The 16791-nt window shown below is 47.2% G+C and overlaps 43 non-coding genes and 14 pseudogenes across 43 annotated transcripts in view; all 57 read right to left on the bottom strand.

The window, feature by feature from the left end:
- Window positions 1–32: 32 nt before the first annotated feature.
- Window positions 33–151, bottom strand: LOC138549733 (5S ribosomal RNA). The gene has a single exon (XR_011293507.1). It is a non-coding gene; the product is annotated as a 5S ribosomal RNA (ribosomal RNA).
- Window positions 152–257: 106 nt separating this feature from the next.
- On the bottom strand, window positions 258–366 carry LOC138542923 (5S ribosomal RNA; annotated as a pseudogene).
- Window positions 367–472: 106 nt separating this feature from the next.
- On the bottom strand, window positions 473–591 carry LOC138549061 (5S ribosomal RNA). The gene has a single exon (XR_011292848.1). It is a non-coding gene; the product is annotated as a 5S ribosomal RNA (ribosomal RNA).
- A 463-nt stretch (window positions 592–1054) lies between these two features.
- Window positions 1055–1163, bottom strand: LOC138546447 (5S ribosomal RNA; annotated as a pseudogene).
- A 106-nt stretch (window positions 1164–1269) lies between these two features.
- On the bottom strand, window positions 1270–1388 carry LOC138547981 (5S ribosomal RNA). Its single transcript, XR_011291802.1, has one exon. It is a non-coding gene; the product is annotated as a 5S ribosomal RNA (ribosomal RNA).
- A 106-nt stretch (window positions 1389–1494) lies between these two features.
- Window positions 1495–1613, bottom strand: LOC138550281 (5S ribosomal RNA). The gene has a single exon (XR_011294037.1). It is a non-coding gene; the product is annotated as a 5S ribosomal RNA (ribosomal RNA).
- A 106-nt stretch (window positions 1614–1719) lies between these two features.
- LOC138539948 (5S ribosomal RNA) lies at window positions 1720–1838 on the bottom strand. Its single transcript, XR_011288006.1, has one exon. It is a non-coding gene; the product is annotated as a 5S ribosomal RNA (ribosomal RNA).
- A 106-nt stretch (window positions 1839–1944) lies between these two features.
- Window positions 1945–2063, bottom strand: LOC138538720 (5S ribosomal RNA). The gene has a single exon (XR_011286809.1). It is a non-coding gene; the product is annotated as a 5S ribosomal RNA (ribosomal RNA).
- A 464-nt stretch (window positions 2064–2527) lies between these two features.
- Window positions 2528–2636, bottom strand: LOC138543547 (5S ribosomal RNA; annotated as a pseudogene).
- A 105-nt stretch (window positions 2637–2741) lies between these two features.
- On the bottom strand, window positions 2742–2860 carry LOC138549722 (5S ribosomal RNA). Its single transcript, XR_011293496.1, has one exon. It is a non-coding gene; the product is annotated as a 5S ribosomal RNA (ribosomal RNA).
- A 106-nt stretch (window positions 2861–2966) lies between these two features.
- LOC138542089 (5S ribosomal RNA) lies at window positions 2967–3085 on the bottom strand. Its single transcript, XR_011290077.1, has one exon. It is a non-coding gene; the product is annotated as a 5S ribosomal RNA (ribosomal RNA).
- A 106-nt stretch (window positions 3086–3191) lies between these two features.
- On the bottom strand, window positions 3192–3310 carry LOC138549060 (5S ribosomal RNA). Its single transcript, XR_011292847.1, has one exon. It is a non-coding gene; the product is annotated as a 5S ribosomal RNA (ribosomal RNA).
- Window positions 3311–3773: 463 nt separating this feature from the next.
- On the bottom strand, window positions 3774–3882 carry LOC138546446 (5S ribosomal RNA; annotated as a pseudogene).
- A 106-nt stretch (window positions 3883–3988) lies between these two features.
- On the bottom strand, window positions 3989–4107 carry LOC138551225 (5S ribosomal RNA). Its single transcript, XR_011294954.1, has one exon. It is a non-coding gene; the product is annotated as a 5S ribosomal RNA (ribosomal RNA).
- Window positions 4108–4213: 106 nt separating this feature from the next.
- Window positions 4214–4332, bottom strand: LOC138550280 (5S ribosomal RNA). The gene has a single exon (XR_011294036.1). It is a non-coding gene; the product is annotated as a 5S ribosomal RNA (ribosomal RNA).
- A 106-nt stretch (window positions 4333–4438) lies between these two features.
- On the bottom strand, window positions 4439–4557 carry LOC138542077 (5S ribosomal RNA). Its single transcript, XR_011290066.1, has one exon. It is a non-coding gene; the product is annotated as a 5S ribosomal RNA (ribosomal RNA).
- Window positions 4558–4663: 106 nt separating this feature from the next.
- On the bottom strand, window positions 4664–4782 carry LOC138549058 (5S ribosomal RNA). The gene has a single exon (XR_011292845.1). It is a non-coding gene; the product is annotated as a 5S ribosomal RNA (ribosomal RNA).
- A 464-nt stretch (window positions 4783–5246) lies between these two features.
- On the bottom strand, window positions 5247–5355 carry LOC138543545 (5S ribosomal RNA; annotated as a pseudogene).
- Window positions 5356–5460: 105 nt separating this feature from the next.
- On the bottom strand, window positions 5461–5579 carry LOC138537190 (5S ribosomal RNA). Its single transcript, XR_011285333.1, has one exon. It is a non-coding gene; the product is annotated as a 5S ribosomal RNA (ribosomal RNA).
- Window positions 5580–5685: 106 nt separating this feature from the next.
- LOC138542065 (5S ribosomal RNA) lies at window positions 5686–5804 on the bottom strand. Its single transcript, XR_011290055.1, has one exon. It is a non-coding gene; the product is annotated as a 5S ribosomal RNA (ribosomal RNA).
- Window positions 5805–5910: 106 nt separating this feature from the next.
- Window positions 5911–6029, bottom strand: LOC138536771 (5S ribosomal RNA). The gene has a single exon (XR_011284934.1). It is a non-coding gene; the product is annotated as a 5S ribosomal RNA (ribosomal RNA).
- Window positions 6030–6492: 463 nt separating this feature from the next.
- On the bottom strand, window positions 6493–6601 carry LOC138546444 (5S ribosomal RNA; annotated as a pseudogene).
- A 106-nt stretch (window positions 6602–6707) lies between these two features.
- Window positions 6708–6826, bottom strand: LOC138537142 (5S ribosomal RNA). The gene has a single exon (XR_011285288.1). It is a non-coding gene; the product is annotated as a 5S ribosomal RNA (ribosomal RNA).
- Window positions 6827–6932: 106 nt separating this feature from the next.
- On the bottom strand, window positions 6933–7051 carry LOC138550279 (5S ribosomal RNA). The gene has a single exon (XR_011294035.1). It is a non-coding gene; the product is annotated as a 5S ribosomal RNA (ribosomal RNA).
- Window positions 7052–7157: 106 nt separating this feature from the next.
- Window positions 7158–7276, bottom strand: LOC138539947 (5S ribosomal RNA). Its single transcript, XR_011288005.1, has one exon. It is a non-coding gene; the product is annotated as a 5S ribosomal RNA (ribosomal RNA).
- A 106-nt stretch (window positions 7277–7382) lies between these two features.
- On the bottom strand, window positions 7383–7501 carry LOC138538719 (5S ribosomal RNA). The gene has a single exon (XR_011286808.1). It is a non-coding gene; the product is annotated as a 5S ribosomal RNA (ribosomal RNA).
- Window positions 7502–7965: 464 nt separating this feature from the next.
- On the bottom strand, window positions 7966–8074 carry LOC138543544 (5S ribosomal RNA; annotated as a pseudogene).
- A 105-nt stretch (window positions 8075–8179) lies between these two features.
- Window positions 8180–8298, bottom strand: LOC138540906 (5S ribosomal RNA). Its single transcript, XR_011288931.1, has one exon. It is a non-coding gene; the product is annotated as a 5S ribosomal RNA (ribosomal RNA).
- Window positions 8299–8404: 106 nt separating this feature from the next.
- Window positions 8405–8513, bottom strand: LOC138542922 (5S ribosomal RNA; annotated as a pseudogene).
- Window positions 8514–8619: 106 nt separating this feature from the next.
- On the bottom strand, window positions 8620–8738 carry LOC138549057 (5S ribosomal RNA). Its single transcript, XR_011292844.1, has one exon. It is a non-coding gene; the product is annotated as a 5S ribosomal RNA (ribosomal RNA).
- Window positions 8739–9201: 463 nt separating this feature from the next.
- LOC138546443 (5S ribosomal RNA) lies at window positions 9202–9310 on the bottom strand (annotated as a pseudogene).
- Window positions 9311–9416: 106 nt separating this feature from the next.
- Window positions 9417–9535, bottom strand: LOC138551224 (5S ribosomal RNA). The gene has a single exon (XR_011294953.1). It is a non-coding gene; the product is annotated as a 5S ribosomal RNA (ribosomal RNA).
- A 106-nt stretch (window positions 9536–9641) lies between these two features.
- On the bottom strand, window positions 9642–9760 carry LOC138550278 (5S ribosomal RNA). Its single transcript, XR_011294034.1, has one exon. It is a non-coding gene; the product is annotated as a 5S ribosomal RNA (ribosomal RNA).
- A 106-nt stretch (window positions 9761–9866) lies between these two features.
- On the bottom strand, window positions 9867–9985 carry LOC138539945 (5S ribosomal RNA). Its single transcript, XR_011288004.1, has one exon. It is a non-coding gene; the product is annotated as a 5S ribosomal RNA (ribosomal RNA).
- A 106-nt stretch (window positions 9986–10091) lies between these two features.
- LOC138538718 (5S ribosomal RNA) lies at window positions 10092–10210 on the bottom strand. The gene has a single exon (XR_011286807.1). It is a non-coding gene; the product is annotated as a 5S ribosomal RNA (ribosomal RNA).
- A 464-nt stretch (window positions 10211–10674) lies between these two features.
- Window positions 10675–10783, bottom strand: LOC138543543 (5S ribosomal RNA; annotated as a pseudogene).
- Window positions 10784–10888: 105 nt separating this feature from the next.
- On the bottom strand, window positions 10889–11007 carry LOC138542054 (5S ribosomal RNA). The gene has a single exon (XR_011290044.1). It is a non-coding gene; the product is annotated as a 5S ribosomal RNA (ribosomal RNA).
- A 106-nt stretch (window positions 11008–11113) lies between these two features.
- On the bottom strand, window positions 11114–11232 carry LOC138549056 (5S ribosomal RNA). The gene has a single exon (XR_011292843.1). It is a non-coding gene; the product is annotated as a 5S ribosomal RNA (ribosomal RNA).
- Window positions 11233–11695: 463 nt separating this feature from the next.
- LOC138546442 (5S ribosomal RNA) lies at window positions 11696–11804 on the bottom strand (annotated as a pseudogene).
- Window positions 11805–11910: 106 nt separating this feature from the next.
- Window positions 11911–12029, bottom strand: LOC138551223 (5S ribosomal RNA). Its single transcript, XR_011294952.1, has one exon. It is a non-coding gene; the product is annotated as a 5S ribosomal RNA (ribosomal RNA).
- A 106-nt stretch (window positions 12030–12135) lies between these two features.
- LOC138537064 (5S ribosomal RNA) lies at window positions 12136–12254 on the bottom strand. The gene has a single exon (XR_011285213.1). It is a non-coding gene; the product is annotated as a 5S ribosomal RNA (ribosomal RNA).
- A 106-nt stretch (window positions 12255–12360) lies between these two features.
- LOC138550276 (5S ribosomal RNA) lies at window positions 12361–12479 on the bottom strand. The gene has a single exon (XR_011294032.1). It is a non-coding gene; the product is annotated as a 5S ribosomal RNA (ribosomal RNA).
- A 106-nt stretch (window positions 12480–12585) lies between these two features.
- On the bottom strand, window positions 12586–12704 carry LOC138539944 (5S ribosomal RNA). Its single transcript, XR_011288003.1, has one exon. It is a non-coding gene; the product is annotated as a 5S ribosomal RNA (ribosomal RNA).
- A 106-nt stretch (window positions 12705–12810) lies between these two features.
- LOC138538717 (5S ribosomal RNA) lies at window positions 12811–12929 on the bottom strand. Its single transcript, XR_011286806.1, has one exon. It is a non-coding gene; the product is annotated as a 5S ribosomal RNA (ribosomal RNA).
- Window positions 12930–13393: 464 nt separating this feature from the next.
- On the bottom strand, window positions 13394–13502 carry LOC138543542 (5S ribosomal RNA; annotated as a pseudogene).
- Window positions 13503–13607: 105 nt separating this feature from the next.
- Window positions 13608–13726, bottom strand: LOC138549711 (5S ribosomal RNA). The gene has a single exon (XR_011293485.1). It is a non-coding gene; the product is annotated as a 5S ribosomal RNA (ribosomal RNA).
- A 106-nt stretch (window positions 13727–13832) lies between these two features.
- On the bottom strand, window positions 13833–13951 carry LOC138549055 (5S ribosomal RNA). The gene has a single exon (XR_011292842.1). It is a non-coding gene; the product is annotated as a 5S ribosomal RNA (ribosomal RNA).
- A 453-nt stretch (window positions 13952–14404) lies between these two features.
- LOC138546441 (5S ribosomal RNA) lies at window positions 14405–14513 on the bottom strand (annotated as a pseudogene).
- A 106-nt stretch (window positions 14514–14619) lies between these two features.
- On the bottom strand, window positions 14620–14738 carry LOC138547980 (5S ribosomal RNA). The gene has a single exon (XR_011291801.1). It is a non-coding gene; the product is annotated as a 5S ribosomal RNA (ribosomal RNA).
- Window positions 14739–14844: 106 nt separating this feature from the next.
- On the bottom strand, window positions 14845–14963 carry LOC138550275 (5S ribosomal RNA). Its single transcript, XR_011294031.1, has one exon. It is a non-coding gene; the product is annotated as a 5S ribosomal RNA (ribosomal RNA).
- Window positions 14964–15069: 106 nt separating this feature from the next.
- LOC138539943 (5S ribosomal RNA) lies at window positions 15070–15188 on the bottom strand. The gene has a single exon (XR_011288002.1). It is a non-coding gene; the product is annotated as a 5S ribosomal RNA (ribosomal RNA).
- A 106-nt stretch (window positions 15189–15294) lies between these two features.
- LOC138538716 (5S ribosomal RNA) lies at window positions 15295–15413 on the bottom strand. Its single transcript, XR_011286805.1, has one exon. It is a non-coding gene; the product is annotated as a 5S ribosomal RNA (ribosomal RNA).
- Window positions 15414–15877: 464 nt separating this feature from the next.
- LOC138543541 (5S ribosomal RNA) lies at window positions 15878–15986 on the bottom strand (annotated as a pseudogene).
- Window positions 15987–16091: 105 nt separating this feature from the next.
- Window positions 16092–16210, bottom strand: LOC138548492 (5S ribosomal RNA). The gene has a single exon (XR_011292292.1). It is a non-coding gene; the product is annotated as a 5S ribosomal RNA (ribosomal RNA).
- A 106-nt stretch (window positions 16211–16316) lies between these two features.
- On the bottom strand, window positions 16317–16435 carry LOC138547979 (5S ribosomal RNA). Its single transcript, XR_011291800.1, has one exon. It is a non-coding gene; the product is annotated as a 5S ribosomal RNA (ribosomal RNA).
- A 106-nt stretch (window positions 16436–16541) lies between these two features.
- LOC138550274 (5S ribosomal RNA) lies at window positions 16542–16660 on the bottom strand. Its single transcript, XR_011294030.1, has one exon. It is a non-coding gene; the product is annotated as a 5S ribosomal RNA (ribosomal RNA).
- A 106-nt stretch (window positions 16661–16766) lies between these two features.
- The window catches only part of LOC138539942 (5S ribosomal RNA), a 119-nt gene continuing 94 nt past the window's right edge, over window positions 16767–16791 (bottom strand). Inside the window, exon 1 of the ribosomal RNA XR_011288001.1 lies at window positions 16767–16791. This exon is cut by the window's right edge and continues 94 nt beyond it. This is a non-coding gene — a ribosomal RNA (5S ribosomal RNA).

The raw sequence follows: 16791 nt of genomic DNA, 5'->3' as shown, positions 1-16791 counted from the left end.
ATGGCTCACTTCCTGAACTTGGAGCACAAAAAAGCCTACAGCACCTGGTATTCCCAGGTGGTCTCCCATCCAGGTACTAACTAGGCCCGACACTGCTTAGCTTCCGAGATCAGACGAGATCGGGCGCATTCAGTGTGGTGTGGCCGTAGGCTCTGGGCCTAGTGAGTTTTGTACTTTTAAGCATCTAGTCGGCTAGACCTTGCAGTTTTGAAAGGCAATTGAGAAATGGCTCACTTCCTGAACTTGGAGTACAAAAAAGCCTACAGCACCTGGTATTCCCAGGCGGTCTCCCATCCAGGTACTAACTAGGCCCGACACTGCTTAGCTTCTGAGATCAGACGCATTCAGTGTGGTGTGGCCGTAGGCTCTGGGCCTAGTGAGTGTTGTACTTTTAAGCATCTAGTCGGCTAGACCTTGCAGTTTTAAAAGGCAATTGAGAAAGGGCTCACTTCCTGAACTTGGAGCACAAAAAAGCCTACAGCACCTGGTATTCCCAGGCGGTCTCCCATCCAGGTACTAACTAGGCCTGACACTGCTTAACTTCCGAGATCAGACGAGATCGGGTGCATTCAGTGTGGTGTGGCCGTAGGCTCTAGGAATGCTAAGAATATTACTCTTATGCATTTGCATTTAGTAAGCTAAGCCATGCAGCCACTTGCAACATGATACCACGCTCATCGCTCGATCAGGCTCGATCAGGCGAGATATATAAGACTGGTGGGCCCATTCAGGACTCCTATGTCTGGTAGGATAACTTTAATTCATCCATCCTGTGTCTGTTGCAGGGAGGTGGAGAGAACAATCAACACAATAATGGTTTTCTTTCATGCCTCTTGAAGGACTCAATATTCTCTGTACTGCATTACATGTGAAAGTCGATTTATTACCCATGAACACACTACCTGTATGCTAATTCTATGTAAAAAGGTAGCTCCAGCCCTCATGATGTTGTCCAACATTTCCGCTATAAAACGGGATACAATTATTTTGGAAACATACCAAATTTGAAAAATAATTGAGAAGTTGCGCAATTACTAATCATGGAGCACAAAAAAGCCTACAGCACCTGGTATTCCCAGGCAGTCTCCCATCCAGGTACTAACTAGGCCTGACCCTGCTTAGCTTCCGAGATCGGGCACATTCAGTGTGGTGTGGCCGTAGGCTCTGGGCCTAGTGAGTTTTGTACTTTTAAGCATCTAGTCGGCTAGACCTTGCAGTTTTGAAAGGCAATTGTGAAATGGCTCACTTCCTGAACTTGGAGCACAAAAAAGCCTACAGCACCTGGTATTCCCAGGTGGTCTCCCATCCAGGTACTAACTAGGCCCGACACTGCTTAGCTTCCGAGATCAGACGAGATCGGGCGCAATCAGTGTGGTGTGGCCGTAGGCTCTGGGCCTAGTGAGTTTTGTACTTTTAAGCATCTAGTCAGCTAGACCTTGCAGTTTTGAAAGGCAATTGAGAAATGGCTCACTTCCTGAACTTGGAGCACAAAAAAGCCTACAGCACCTGGTATTCCCAGGCGGTCTCCCATCCAGGTACTAACGAGGCCCGACACTGCTTAGCTTCCGAGATCAGACGAGATCGGGCGCATTCAGTGTGGTGTGGCCGTAGGCTCTGGTTCTTGTGAGTTTTGTACTTTTAAGCATCTAGTCGGCTAGACCTTGCAGTTTTGAAAGGCAATTGAGAAATGGCTCACTTCCTGAACTTGGAGTACAAAAAAGCCTACAGCACCTGGTATTCCCAGGCGGTCTTCCATCCAGGTACTAACTAGGCCCGACACTGCTTAGCTTCTGAGATCAGACGAGATCAGGCACATTCAGTGTGGTGTGGCCGTAGGCTCTGGGCCTAGTGAGTTTTGTACTTTTAAGCATCTAGTCGGCTAGACCTTGCAGTTTTAAAAGGCAATTGAGAAAGGGCTCACTTCCTGAACTTGGAGCACAAAAAAGCCTACAGCACCTGGTATTCCCAGGCGGTCTCCCATCCAGGTACTAACTAGGCCTGACACTGCTTAACTTCCGAGATCAGTCGAGATCGGGTGCATTCAGTGTGGTGTGGCCGTAGGCTCTAGGAATGCTAAGAATATTACTCTTATGCATTTGCATTTAGTAAGCTAAGCCATGCAGCCACTTGCAACATGATACCACGCTCATCGCTCGATCAGGCTCGATCAGGCGAGATATATAAGACTGGTGGGCCCATTCAGGACTCCTATGTCTGGTAGGATAACTTTAATTCATCCATCCTGTGTCTGTTGCAGGGAGGTGGAGAGAACAATCAACACAATAATGGTTTTCTTTCATGCCTCTTGAAGGACTCAATATTCTCTGTACTGCATTACATGTGAAAGTTGATTTATTACCCATGAACACACTACCTGTATGCTAATTCTATGTAAAAAGGTAGCTCCAGCCCTCATGATGTTGTCCAACATTTCCGCTATAAAACGGGATACAATTATTTTGGAAACATACCAAATTTGAAAAATAATTGAGAAGTTGCGCAATTACTAATCATGGAGCACAAAAAAAGCCTACAGCACCTGGTATTCCCAGGCAGTCTCCCATCCAGGTACTAACTAGGCCCGACCCTGCTTAGCTTCCGAGATCGGGCGCATTCAGTGTGGTGTGGCCGTAGGCTCTGGGCCTAGTGAGTTTGTACTTTTAAGCATCTAGTCGGCTAGACCTTGCAGTTTTGAAAGGCAATTGTGAAATGGCTCACTTCCTGAACTTGGAGCACAAAAAAGCCTACAGCACCTGGTATTCCCAGGTGGTCTCCCATCCAGGTACTAACTAGGCCCGACACTGCTTAGCTTCCGAGATCAGACGAGATCGGGCGCATTCAGTGTGGTGTGGCCGTAGGCTCTGGGCCTAGTGAGTTTTGTACTTTTAAGCATCTAGTCGGCTAGACCTTGCAGTTTTGAAAGGCAATTGAGAAATGGCTCACTTCCTGAACTTGGAGTACAAAAAAGCCTACAGCACCTGGTATTCCCAGGCGGTCTCCCATCCAGGTACTAACTAGGCCCGACACTGCTTAGCTTCTGAGATCAGACGAGATCAGGCGCATTCAGTGTGGTGTGGCCGTAGGCTCTGGGCCTAGTGAGTGTTGTACTTTTAAGCATCTAGTCGGCTAGACCTTGCAGTTTTAAAATGCAATTGAGAAAGGGCTCACTTCCTGAACTTGGAGCACAAAAAAGCCTACAGCACCTGGTATTCCCAGGCGGTCTCCCATCCAGGTACTAACTAGGCCTGACACTGCTTAACTTCCGAGATCAGACGAGATCGGGTGCATTCAGTGTGGTGTGGCCGTAGGCTCTAGGAATGCTAAGAATATTACTCTTATGCATTTGCATTTAGTAAGCTAAGCCATGCAGCCACTTGCAACATGATACCACGCTCATCGCTCGATCAGGCTCGATCAGGCGAGATATATAAGACTGGTGGGCCCATTCAGGACTCCTATGTCTGGTAGGATAACTTTAATTCATCCATCCTGTGTCTGTTGCAGGGAGGTGGAGAGAACAATCAACACAATAATGGTTTTCTTTCATGCCTCTTGAAGGACTCAATATTCTCTGTACTGCATTACATGTGAAAGTCGATTTATTACCCATGAACACACTACCTGTATGCTAATTCTATGTAAAAAGGTAGCTCCAGCCCTCATGATGTTGTCCAACATTTCCGCTATAAAACGGGATACAATTATTTTGGAAACATACCAAATTTGAAAAATAATTGAGAAGTTGCGCAATTACTAATCATGGAGCACAAAAAAGCCTACAGCACCTGGTATTCCCAGGCAGTCTCCCATCCAGGTACTAACTAGGCCTGACCCTGCTTAGCTTCCGAGATCGGGCACATTCAGTGTGGTGTGGCCGTAGGCTCTGGGCCTAGTGAGTTTTGTACTTTTAAGCATCTAGTCGGCTAGACCTTGCAGTTTTGAAAGGCAATTGTGAAATGGCTCACTTCCTGAACTTGGAGCACAAAAAAGCCTACAGCACCTGGTATTCCCAGGTGGCCTCCCATCCAGGTACTAACTAGGCCCGACACTGCTTAGCTTCCGAGATCAGACGAGATCGGGCGCAATCAGTGTGGTGTGGCCGTAGGCTCTGGGCCTAGTGAGTTTTGTACTTTCAAGCATCTAGTCAGCTAGACCTTGCAGTTTTGAAAGGCAATTGAGAAATGGCTCACTTCCTGAACTTGGAGCACAAAAAAGCCTACAGCACCTGGTATTCCCAGGCGGTCTCCCATCCAGGTACTAACGAGGCCCGACACTGCTTAGCTTCCGAGATCAGACGAGATCGGGCGCATTCAGTGTGGTGTGGCCGTAGGCTCTGGGCCTAGTGAGTTTTGTACTTTTAAGCATCTAGTCGGCTAGACCTTGCAGTTTTGAAAGGCAATTGAGAAATGGCTCACTTCCTGAACTTGGAGTACAAAAAAGCCTACAGCACCTGGTATTCCCAGGCGGTCTCCCATCCAGGTACTAACTAGGCCCGACACTGCTTAGCTTCTGAGATCAGACGAGATCAGGCGCATTCAGTGTGGTGTGGCCGTAGGCTCTGGGCTTAGTGAGTGTTGTACTTTTAAGCATCTAGTCGGCTAGACCTTGCAGTTTTAAAAGGCAATTGAGAAAGGGCTCACTTCCTGAACTTGGAGCACAAAAAAGCCTACAGCACCTGGTATTCCCAGGCGGTCTCCCATCCAGGTACTAACTAGGCCTGACACTGCTTAACTTCCGAGATCAGACGAGATCGGGTGCATTCAGTGTGGTGTGGCCGTAGGCTCTAGGAATGCTAAGAATATTACTCTTATGCATTTGCATTTAGTAAGCTAAGCCATGCAGCCACTTGCAACATGATACCACGCTCATCGCTCGATCAGGCTCGATCAGGCGAGATATATAAGACTGGTGGGCCCATTCAGGACTCCTATGTCTGGTAGGATAACTTTAATTCATCCATCCTGTGTCTGTTGCAGGGAGGTGGAGAGAACAATCAACACAATAATGGTTTTCTTTCATGCCTCTTGAAGGACTCAATATTCTCTGTACTGCATTACATGTGAAAGTTGATTTATTACCCATGAACACACTACCTGTATGCTAATTCTATGTAAAAAGGTAGCTCCAGCCCTCATGATGTTGTCCAACATTTCCGCTATAAAACGGGATACAATTATTTTGGAAACATACCAAATTTGAAAAATAATTGAGAAGTTGCGCAATTACTAATCATGGAGCACAAAAAAAGCCTACAGCACCTGGTATTCCCAGGCAGTCTCCCATCCAGGTACTAACTAGGCCCGACCCTGCTTAGCTTCCGAGATCGGGCGCATTCAGTGTGGTGTGGCCGTAGGCTCTGGGCCTAGTGAGTTTGTACTTTTAAGCATCTAGTCGGCTAGACCTTGCAGTTTTGAAAGGCAATTGTGAAATGGCTCACTTCCTGAACTTGGAGCACAAAAAAGCCTACAGCACCTGGTATTCCCAGGTGGTCTCCCATCCAGGTACTAACTAGGCCCGACACTGCTTAGTTTCCGAGATCAGACGAGATCGGGCGCATTCAGTGTGGTGTGGCCGTAGGCTCTGGGCCTAGTGAGTTTTGTACTTTTAAGCATCTAGTCGGCTAGACCTTGCAGTTTTGAAAGGCAATTGAGAAATGGCTCACTTCCTGAACTTGGAGTACAAAAAAGCCTACAGCACCTGGTATTCCCAGGCGGTCTCCCATCCAGGTACTAACTAGGCCCGACACTGCTTAGCTTCTGAGATCAGACGAGATCAGGCGCATTCAGTGTGGTGTGGCCGTAGGCTCTGGGCCTAGTGAGTGTTGTACTTTTAAGCATCTAGTCGGCTAGACCTTGCAGTTTTAAAAGGCAATTGAGAAAGGGCTCACTTCCTGAACTTGGAGCACAAAAAAGCCTACAGCACCTGGTATTCCCAGGCGGTCTCCCATCCAGGTACTAACTAAGCCTGACACTGCTTAACTTCCGAGATCAGACGAGATCGGGTGCATTCAGTGTGGTGTGGCCGTAGGCTCTAGGAATGCTAAGAATATTACTCTTATGCATTTGCATTTAGTAAGCTAAGCCATGCAGCCACTTGCAACATGATACCACGCTCATCGCTCGATCAGGCTCGATCAGGCGAGATATATAAGACTGGTGGGCCCATTCAGGACTCCTATGTCTGGTAGGATAACTTTAATTCATCCATCCTGTGTCTGTTGCAGGGAGGTGGAGAGAACAATCAACACAATAATGGTTTTCTTTCATGCCTCTTGAAGGACTCAATATTCTCTGTACTGCATTACATGTGAAAGTCGATTTATTACCCATGAACACACTACCTGTATGCTAATTCTATGTAAAAAGGTAGCTCCAGCCCTCATGATGTTGTCCAACATTTCCGCTATAAAACGGGATACAATTATTTTGGAAACATACCAAATTTGAAAAATAATTGAGAAGTTGCGCAATTACTAATCATGGAGCACAAAAAAGCCTACAGCACCTGGTATTCCCAGGCAGTCTCCCATCCAGGTACTAACTAGGCCTGACCCTGCTTAGCTTCCGAGATCGGGCACATTCAGTGTGGTGTGGCCGTAGGCTCTGGGCCTAGTGAGTTTTGTACTTTTAAGCATCTAGTCGGCTAGACCTTGCAGTTTTGAAAGGCAATTGTGAAATGGCTCACTTCCTGAACTTGGAGCACAAAAAAGCCTACAGCACCTGGTATTCCCAGGTGGTCTCCCATCCAGGTACTAACTAGGCCCGACACTGCTTAGCTTCCGAGATCAGACGAGTTCGGGCGCAATCAGTGTGGTGTGGCCGTAGGCTCTGGGCCTAGTGAGTTTTGTACTTTTAAGCATCTAGTCAGCTAGACCCTGCAGTTTTGAAAGGCAATTGAGAAATGGCTCACTTCCTGAACTTGGAGCACAAAAAAGCCTACAGCACCTGGTATTCCCAGGCGGTCTCCCATCCAGGTACTAACGAGGCCCGACACTGCTTAGCTTCCGAGATCAGACGAGATCGGGCGCATTCAGTGTGGTGTGGCCGTAGGCTCTGGTTCTTGTGAGTTTTGTACTTTTAAGCATCTAGTCGGCTAGACCTTGCAGTTTTGAAAGGCAATTGAGAAATGGCTCACTTCCTGAACTTGGAGTACAAAAAAGCCTACAGCACCTGGTATTCCCAGGCGGTCTTCCATCCAGGTACTAACTAGGCCCGACACTGCTTAGCTTCTGAGATCAGACGAGATCAGGCACATTCAGTGTGGTGTGGCCGTAGGCTCTGGGCCTAGTGAGTTTTGTACTTTTAAGCATCTAGTCGGCTAGACCTTGCAGTTTTAAAAGGCAATTGAGAAAGGGCTCACTTCCTGAACTTGGAGCACAAAAAAGCCTACAGCACCTGGTATTCCCAGGCGGTCTCCCATCCAGGTACTAACTAGGCCTGACACTGCTTAACTTCCGAGATCAGTCGAGATCGGGTGCATTCAGTGTGGTGTGGCCGTAGGCTCTAGGAATGCTAAGAATATTACTCTTATGCATTTGCATTTAGTAAGCTAAGCCATGCAGCCACTTGCAACATGATACCACGCTCATCGCTCGATCAGGCTCGATCAGGCGAGATATATAAGACTGGTGGGCCCATTCAGGACTCCTATGTCTGGTAGGATAACTTTAATTCATCCATCCTGTGTCTGTTGCAGGGAGGTGGAGAGAACAATCAACACAATAATGGTTTTCTTTCATGCCTCTTGAAGGACTCAATATTCTCTGTACTGCATTACATGTGAAAGTTGATTTATTACCCATGAACACACTACCTGTATGCTAATTCTATGTAAAAAGGTAGCTCCAGCCCTCATGATGTTATCCAACATTTCCGCTATTAAACGGGATACAATTATTTTGGAAACATACCAAATTTGAAAAATAATTGAGAAGTTGCGCAATTACTAATCATGGAGCACAAAAAAAGCCTACAGCACCTGGTATTCCCAGGCAGTCTCCCATCCAGGTACTAACTAGGCCCGACCCTGCTTAGCTTCCGAGATCGGGCGCATTCAGTGTGGTGTGGCCGTAGGCTCTGGGCCTAGTGAGTTTGTACTTTTAAGCATCTAGTCGGCTAGACCTTGCAGTTTTGAAAGGCAATTGTGAAATGGCTCACTTCCTGAACTTGGAGCACAAAAAAGCCTACAGCACCTGGTATTCCCAGGTTGTCTCCCATCCAGGTACTAACTAGGCCCGACACTGCTTAGCTTCCGAGATCAGACGAGATCGGGCGCATTCAGTGTGGTGTGGCCGTAGGCTCTGGGCCTAGTGAGTTTTGTACTTTTAAGCATCTAGTCGGCTAGACCTTGCAGTTTTGAAAGGCAATTGAGAAATGGCTCACTTCCTGAACTTGGAGTACAAAAAAGCCTACAGCACCTGGTATTCCCAGGCGGTCTCCCATCCAGGTACTAACTAGGCCCGACACTGCTTAGCTTCTGAGATCAGACGCATTCAGTGTGGTGTGGCCGTAGGCTCTGGGCCTAGTGAGTGTTGTACTTTTAAGCATCTAGTCGGCTAGACCTTGCAGTTTTAAAAGGCAATTGAGAAAGGGCTCACTTCCTGAACTTGGAGCACAAAAAAGCCTACAGCACCTGGTATTCCCAGGCGGTCTCCCATCCAGGTACTAACTAGGCCTGACACTGCTTAACTTCCGAGATCAGACGAGATCGGGTGCATTCAGTGTGGTGTGGCCGTAGGCTCTAGGAATGCTAAGAATATTACTCTTATGCATTTGCATTTAGTAAGCTAAGCCATGCAGCCACTTGCAACATGATACCACGCTCATCGCTCGATCAGGCTCGATCAGGCGAGATATATAAGACTGGTGGGCCCATTCAGGACTCCTATGTCTGGTAGGATAACTTTAATTCATCCATCCTGTGTCTGTTGCAGGGAGGTGGAGAGAACAATCAACACAATAATGGTTTTCTTTCATGCCTCTTGAAGGACTCAATATTCTCTGTACTGCATTACATGTGAAAGTCGATTTATTACCCATGAACACACTACCTGTATGCTAATTCTATGTAAAAAGGTAGCTCCAGCCCTCATGATGTTGTCCAACATTTCCGCTATAAAACGGGATACAATTATTTTGGAAACATACCAAATTTGAAAAATAATTGAGAAGTTGCGCAATTACTAATCATGGAGCACAAAAAAGCCTACAGCACCTGGTATTCCCAGGCAGTCTCCCATCCAGGTACTAACTAGGCCTGACCCTGCTTAGCTTCCGAGATCGGGCACATTCAGTGTGGTGTGGCCGTAGGCTCTGGGCCTAGTGAGTTTTGTACTTTTAAGCATCTAGTCGGCTAGACCTTGCAGTTTTGAAAGGCAATTGTGAAATGGCTCACTTCCTGAACTTGGAGCACAAAAAAGCCTACAGCACCTGGTATTCCCAGGTGGCCTCCCATCCAGGTACTAACTAGGCCCGACACTGCTTAGCTTCCGAGATCAGACGAGATCGGGCGCAATCAGTGTGGTGTGGCCGTAGGCTCTGGGCCTAGTGAGTTTTGTACTTTTAAGCATCTAGTCAGCTAGACCTTGCAGTTTTGAAAGGCAATTGAGAAATGGCTCACTTCCTGAACTTGGAGCACAAAAAAGCCTACAGCACCTGGTATTCCCAGGCGGTCTCCCATCCAGGTACTAACGAGGCCCGACACTGCTTAGCTTCCGAGATCAGACGAGATCGGGCGCATTCAGTGTGGTGTGGCCGTAGGCTCTGGTTCTTGTGAGTTTTGTACTTTTAAGCATCTAGTCGGCTAGACCTTGCAGTTTTGAAAGGCAATTGAGAAATGGCTCACTTCCTGAACTTGGAGTACAAAAAAGCCTACAGCACCTGGTATTCCCAGGCGGTCTTCCATCCAGGTACTAACTAGGCCCGACACTGCTTAGCTTCTGAGATCAGACGAGATCAGGCACATTCAGTGTGGTGTGGCCGTAGGCTCTGGGCCTAGTGAGTTTTGTACTTTTAAGCATCTAGTCGGCTAGACCTTGCAGTTTTAAAAGGCAATTGAGAAAGGGCTCACTTCCTGAACTTGGAGCACAAAAAAGCCTACAGCACCTGGTATTCCCAGGCGGTCTCCCATCCAGGTACTAACTAGGCCTGACACTGCTTAACTTCCGAGATCAGTCGAGATCGGGTGCATTCAGTGTGGTGTGGCCGTAGGCTCTAGGAATGCTAAGAATATTACTCTTATGCATTTGCATTTAGTAAGCTAAGCCATGCAGCCACTTGCAACATGATACCACGCTCATCGCTCGATCAGGCTCGATCAGGCGAGATATATAAGACTGGTGGGCCCATTCAGGACTCCTATGTCTGGTAGGATAACTTTAATTCATCCATCCTGTGTCTGTTGCAGGGAGGTGGAGAGAACAATCAACACAATAATGGTTTTCTTTCATGCCTCTTGAAGGACTCAATATTCTCTGTACTGCATTACATGTGAAAGTTGATTTATTACCCATGAACACACTACCTGTATGCTAATTCTATGTAAAAAGGTAGCTCCAGCCCTCATGATGTTGTCCAACATTTCCGCTATAAAACGGGATACAATTATTTTGGAAACATACCAAATTTGAAAAATAATTGAGAAGTTGCGCAATTACTAATCATGGAGCACAAAAAAAGCCTACAGCACCTGGTATTCCCAGGCAGTCTCCCATCCAGGTACTAACTAGGCCCGACCCTGCTTAGCTTCCGAGATCGGGCGCATTCAGTGTGGTGTGGCCGTAGGCTCTGGGCCTAGTGAGTTTGTACTTTTAAGCATCTAGTCGGCTAGACCTTGCAGTTTTGAAAGGCAATTGAGAAATGGCTCACTTCCTGAACTTGGAGTACAAAAAAGCCTACAGCACCTGGTATTCCCAGGCGGTCTCCCATCCAGGTACTAACTAGGCCCGACACTGCTTAGCTTCTGAGATCAGACGAGATCAGGCGCATTCAGTGTGGTGTGGCCGTAGGCTCTGGGCCTAGTGAGTGTTGTACTTTTAAGCATCTAGTCGGCTAGACCTTGCAGTTTTAAAAGGCAATTGAGAAAGGGCTCACTTCCTGAACTTGGAGCACAAAAAAGCCTACAGCACCTGGTATTCCCAGGCGGTCTCCCATCCAGGTACTAACTAGGCCTGACACTGCTTAACTTCCGAGATCAGACGAGATCGGGTGCATTCAGTGTGGTGTGGCCGTAGGCTCAAGGAATGCTAAGAATATTACTCTTATGCATTTGCATTTAGTAAGCTAAGCCATGCAGCCACTTGCAACATGATACCACGCTCATCGCTCGATCAGGCTCGATCAGGCGAGATATATAAGACTGGTGGGCCCATTCAGGACTCCTATGTCTGGTAGGATAACTTTAATTCATCCATCCTGTGTCTGTTGCAGGGAGGTGGAGAGAACAATCAACACAATAATGGTTTTCTTTCATGCCTCTTGAAGGACTCAATATTCTCTGTACTGCATTACATGTGAAAGTCGATTTATTACCCATGAACACACTACCTGTATGCTAATTCTATGTAAAAAGGTAGCTCCAGCCCTCATGATGTTGTCCAACATTTCCGCTATAAAACGGGATACAATTATTTTGGAAACATACCAAATTTGAAAAATAATTGAGAAGTTGCGCAATTACTAATCATGGAGCACAAAAAAGCCTACAGCACCTGGTATTCCCAGGCAGTCTCCCATCCAGGTACTAACTAGGCCTGACCCTGCTTAGCTTCCGAGATCGGGCACATTCAGTGTGGTGTGGCCGTAGGCTCTGGGCCTAGTGAGTTTTGTACTTTTAAGCATCTAGTCGGCTAGACCTTGCAGTTTTGAAAGGCAATTGTGAAATGGCTCACTTCCTGAACTTGGAGCACAAAAAAGCCTACAGCACCTGGTATTCCCAGGTGGCCTCCCATCCAGGTACTAACTAGGCCCGACACTGCTTAGCTTCCGAGATCAGACGAGATCGGGCGCAATCAGTGTGGTGTGGCCGTAGGCTCTGGGCCTAGTGAGTTTTGTACTTTTAAGCATCTAGTCAGCTAGACCTTGCAGTTTTGAAAGGCAATTGAGAAATGGCTCACTTCCTGAACTTGGAGCACAAAAAAGCCTACAGCACCTGGTATTCCCAGGCGGTCTCCCATCCAGGTACTAACGAGGCCCGACACTGCTTAGCTTCCGAGATCAGACGAGATCGGGCGCAATCAGTGTGGTGTGGCCGTAGGCTCTGGGCCTAGTGAGTTTTGTACTTTTAAGCATCTAGTCAGCTAGACCTTGCAGTTTTGAAAGGCAATTGAGAAATGGCTCACTTCCTGAACTTGGAGCACAAAAAAGCCTACAGCACCTGGTATTCCCAGGCGGTCTCCCATCCAGGTACTAACGAGGCCCGACACTGCTTAGCTTCCGAGATCAGACGAGATCGGGCGCATTCAGTGTGGTGTGGCCGTAGGCTCTGGTTCTTGTGAGTTTTGTACTTTTAAGCATCTAGTCGGCTAGACCTTGCAGTTTTGAAAGGCAATTGAGAAATGGCTCACTTCCTGAACTTGGAGTACAAAAAAGCCTACAGCACCTGGTATTCCCAGGCGGTCTTCCATCCAGGTACTAACTAGGCCCGACACTGCTTAGCTTCTGAGATCAGACGAGATCAGGCACATTCAGTGTGGTGTGGCCGTAGGCTCTGGGCCTAGTGAGTTTTGTACTTTTAAGCATCTAGTCGGCTAGACCTTGCAGTTTTAAAAGGCAATTGAGAAAGGGCTCACTTCCTGAACTTGGAGCACAAAAAAGCCTACAGCACCTGGTATTCCCAGGCGGTCTCCCATCCAGGTACTAACTAGGCCTGACACTGCTTAACTTCCGAGATCAGTCGAGATCGGGTGCATTCAGTGTGGTGTGGCCGTAGGCTCTAGGAACGCTAAGAATATTACTCTTATGCATTTGCATTTAGTAAGCTAAGCCATGCAGCCACTTGCAACATGATACCACGCTCATCGCTCGATCAGGCTCGATCAGGCGAGATATATAAGACTGGTGGGCCCATTCAGGACTCCTATGTCTGGTAGGATAACTTTAATTCATCCATCCTGTGTCTGTTGCAGGGAGGTGGAGAGAACAATCAACACAATAATGGTTTTCTTTCATGCCTCTTGAAGGACTCAATATTCTCTGTACTGCATTACATGTGAAAGTTGATTTATTACCCATGAACACACTACCTGTATGCTAATTCTATGTAAAAAGGTAGCTCCAGCCCTCATGATGTTGTCCAACATTTCCGCTATAAAACGGGATACAATTATTTTGGAAACATACCAAATTTGAAAAATAATTGAGAAGTTGCGCAATTACTAATCATGGAGCACAAAAAAAGCCTACAGCACCTGGTATTCCCAGGCAGTCTCCCATCCAGGTACTAACTAGGCCCGACCCTGCTTAGCTTCCGAGATCGGGCGCATTCAGTGTGGTGTGGCCGTAGGCTCTGGGCGTAGTGAGTTTGTACTTTTAAGCATCTAGTCGGCTAGACCTTGCAGTTTTGAAAGGCAATTGTGAAATGGCTCACTTCCTGAACTTGGAGCACAAAAAAGCCTACAGCACCTGGTATTCCCAGGTGGTCTCCCATCCAGGTACTAACTAGGCCCGACACTGCTTAGCTTCCGAGATCAGACGAGATCGGGCGCATTCAGTGTGGTGTGGCCGTAGGCTCTGGGCCTAGTGAGTTTTGTACTTTTAAGCATCTAGTCGGCTAGACCTTGCAGTTTTAAAAGGCAATTGAGAAAGGGCTCACTTCCTGAACTTGGAGCATAAAAAAGCCTACAGCACCTGGTATTCCCAGGCGGTCTCCCATCCAGGTACTAACTAGGCCTGACACTGCTTAACTTCCGAGATCAGACGAGATCGGGTGCATTCAGTGTGGTGTGGCCGTAGGCTCTAGGAATGCTAAGAATATTACTCTTATGCATTTGCATTTAGTAAGCTAAGCCATGCAGCCACTTGCAACATGATACCACGCTCATCGCTCGATCAGGCGAGATATATAAGACTGGTGGGCCCATTCAGGACTCCTATGTCTGGTAGGATAACTTTAATTCATCCATCCTGTGTCTGTTGCAGGGAGGTGGAGAGAACAATCAACACAATAATGGTTTTCTTTCATGCCTCTTGAAGGACTCAATATTCTCTGTACTGCATTACATGTGAAAGTCGATTTATTACCCATGAACACACTACCTGTATGCTAATTCTATGTAAAAAGGTAGCTCCAGCCCTCATGATGTTGTCCAACATTTCCGCTATAAAACGGGATACAATTATTTTGGAAACATACCAAATTTGAAAAATAATTGAGAAGTTGCGCAATTACTAATCATGGAGCACAAAAAAGCCTACAGCACCTGGTATTCCCAGGCAGTCTCCCATCCAGGTACTAACTAGGCCTGACCCTGCTTAGCTTCCGAGATCGGGCACATTCAGTGTGGTGTGGCCGTAGGCTCTGGGCCTAGTGAGTTTTGTACTTTTAAGCATCTAGTCGGCTAGACCTTGCAGTTTTGAAAGGCAATTGTGAAATGGCTCACTTCCTGAACTTGGAGCACAAAAAAGCCTACAGCACCTGGTATTCCCAGGTGGTCTCCCATCCAGGTACTAACTAGGCCCGACACTGCTTAGCTTCCGAGATCAGACGAGATCGGGCGCAATCAGTGTGGTGTGGCCGTAGGCTCTGGGCCTAGTGAGTTTTGTACTTTTAAGCATCTAGTCAGCTAGACCTTGCAGTTTTGAAAGGCAATTGAGAAATGGCTCACTTCCTGAACTTGGAGCACAAAAAAGCCTACAGCACCTGGTATTCCCAGGCGGTCTCCCATCCAGGTACTAACGAGGCCCGACACTGCTTAGCTTCCGAGATCAGACGAGATCGGGCGCATTCAGTGTGGTGTGGCCGTAGGCTCTGGTTCTTGTGAGTTTTGTACTTTTAAGCATCTAGTCGGCTAGACCTTGCAGTTTTGAAAGGCAATTGAGAAATGGCTCACTTCCTGAACTTGGAGTACAAAAAAGCCTACAGCACCTGGTATTCCCAGGCGGTCTTCCATCCAGGTACTAACTAGGCCCGACACTGCTTAGCTTCTGAGATCAGACGAGATCAGGCACATTCAGTGTGGTGTGGCCGTAGGCTCTGGGCCTAGTGAGTTTTGTACTTTTAAGCATCTAGTCGGCTAGACCTTGCAGTTTTAAAAGGCAATTGAGAAAGGGCTCACTTCCTGAACTTGGAGCACAAAAAAGCCTACAGCACCTGGTATTCCCAGGCGGTCTCCCATCCAGGTACTAACTAGGCCTGACACTGCTTAACTTCCGAGATCAGTCGAGATCGGGTGCATTCAGTGTGGTGTGGCCGTAGGCTCTAGGAATGCTAAGAATATTACTCTTATGCATTTGCATTTAGTAAGCTAAGCCATGCAGCCACTTGCAACATGATACCACGCTCATCGCTCGATCAGGCTCGATCAGGCGAGATATATAAGACTGGTGGGCCCATTCAGGACTCCTATGTCTGGTAGGATAACTTTAATTCATCCATCCTGTGTCTGTTGCAGGGAGGTGGAGAGAACAATCAACACAATAATGGTTTTCTTTCATGCCTCTTGAAGGACTCAATATTCTCTGTACTGCATTACATGTGAAAGTCGATTTATTACCCATGAACACACTACCTGTATGCTAATTCTATGTAAAAAGGTAGCTCCAGCCCTCATGATGTTGTCCAACATTTCCGCTATAAAACGGGATACAATTATTTTGGAAACATACCAAATTTGAAAAATAATTGAGAAGTTGCGCAATTACTAATCATGGAGCACAAAAAAAGCCTACAGCACCTGGTATTCCCAGGCAGTCTCCCATCCAGGTACTAACTAGGCCCGACCCTGCTTAGCTTCCGAGATCGGGCGCATTCAGTGTGGTGTGGCCGTAGGCTCTGGGCCTAGTGAGTTTGTACTTTTAAGCATCTAGTCGGCTAGACCTTGCAGTTTTGAAAGGCAATTGTGAAATGGCTCACTTCCTGAACTTGGAGCACAAAAAAGCCTACAGCACCTGATATTCCCAGGTGGTCTCCCATCCAGGTACTAACTAGGCCCGACACTGCTTAGCTTCCGAGATCAGACGAGATCGGGCGCATTCAGTGTGGTGTGGCCGTAGGCTCTGGGCCTAGTGAGTTTTGTACTTTTAAGCATCTAGTCGGCTAGACCTTGCAGTTTTGAAAGGCAATTGAGAAATGGCTCACTTCCTGAACTTGGAGCACAAAAAAGCCTACAGCACCTGGTATTCCCAGGTGGTCTCCCATCCAGGTACTAACTAGGCCCGACACTGCTTAGCTTCCGAGATCAGACGAGATCGGGCGCAATCAGTGTGGTGTGGCCGTAGGCTCTGGGCTTAGTGAGTTTTGTACTTTTAAGCATCTAGTCAGCTAGACCTTGCAGTTTTGAAAGGCAATTGAGAAATGGCTCACTTCCTGAACTTGGAGCACAAAAAAGCCTACAGCACCTGGTATTCCCAGGCGGTCTCCCATCCAGGTACTAACGAGGCCCGACACTGCTTAGCTTCCGAGATCAGACGAGATCGGGCGCATTCAGTGTGGTGTGGCCGTAGGCTCTGGTTCTTGTGAGTTTTGTACTTTTAAGCATCTAGTCGGCTAGACCTTGCAGTTTTGAAAGGCAATTGAGAAATGGCTCACTTCCTGAACTTGGAGTACAAAAAAGCCTACAGCACCTGGTATTCCCAG

The sequence above is a fragment of the Ambystoma mexicanum genome, unplaced genomic scaffold (assembly GCF_040938575.1).
Source record: "Ambystoma mexicanum isolate Mex_15411 unplaced genomic scaffold, UKY_AmexF1_1 Mex_scaf10, whole genome shotgun sequence".
NCBI classification, from domain to species: Eukaryota; Metazoa; Chordata; class Amphibia; order Caudata; family Ambystomatidae; genus Ambystoma; species Ambystoma mexicanum.
The sequence above is the reverse complement of the archived record's forward strand: the minus strand, read 5'-3'. Positions and strand labels throughout refer to the sequence as shown.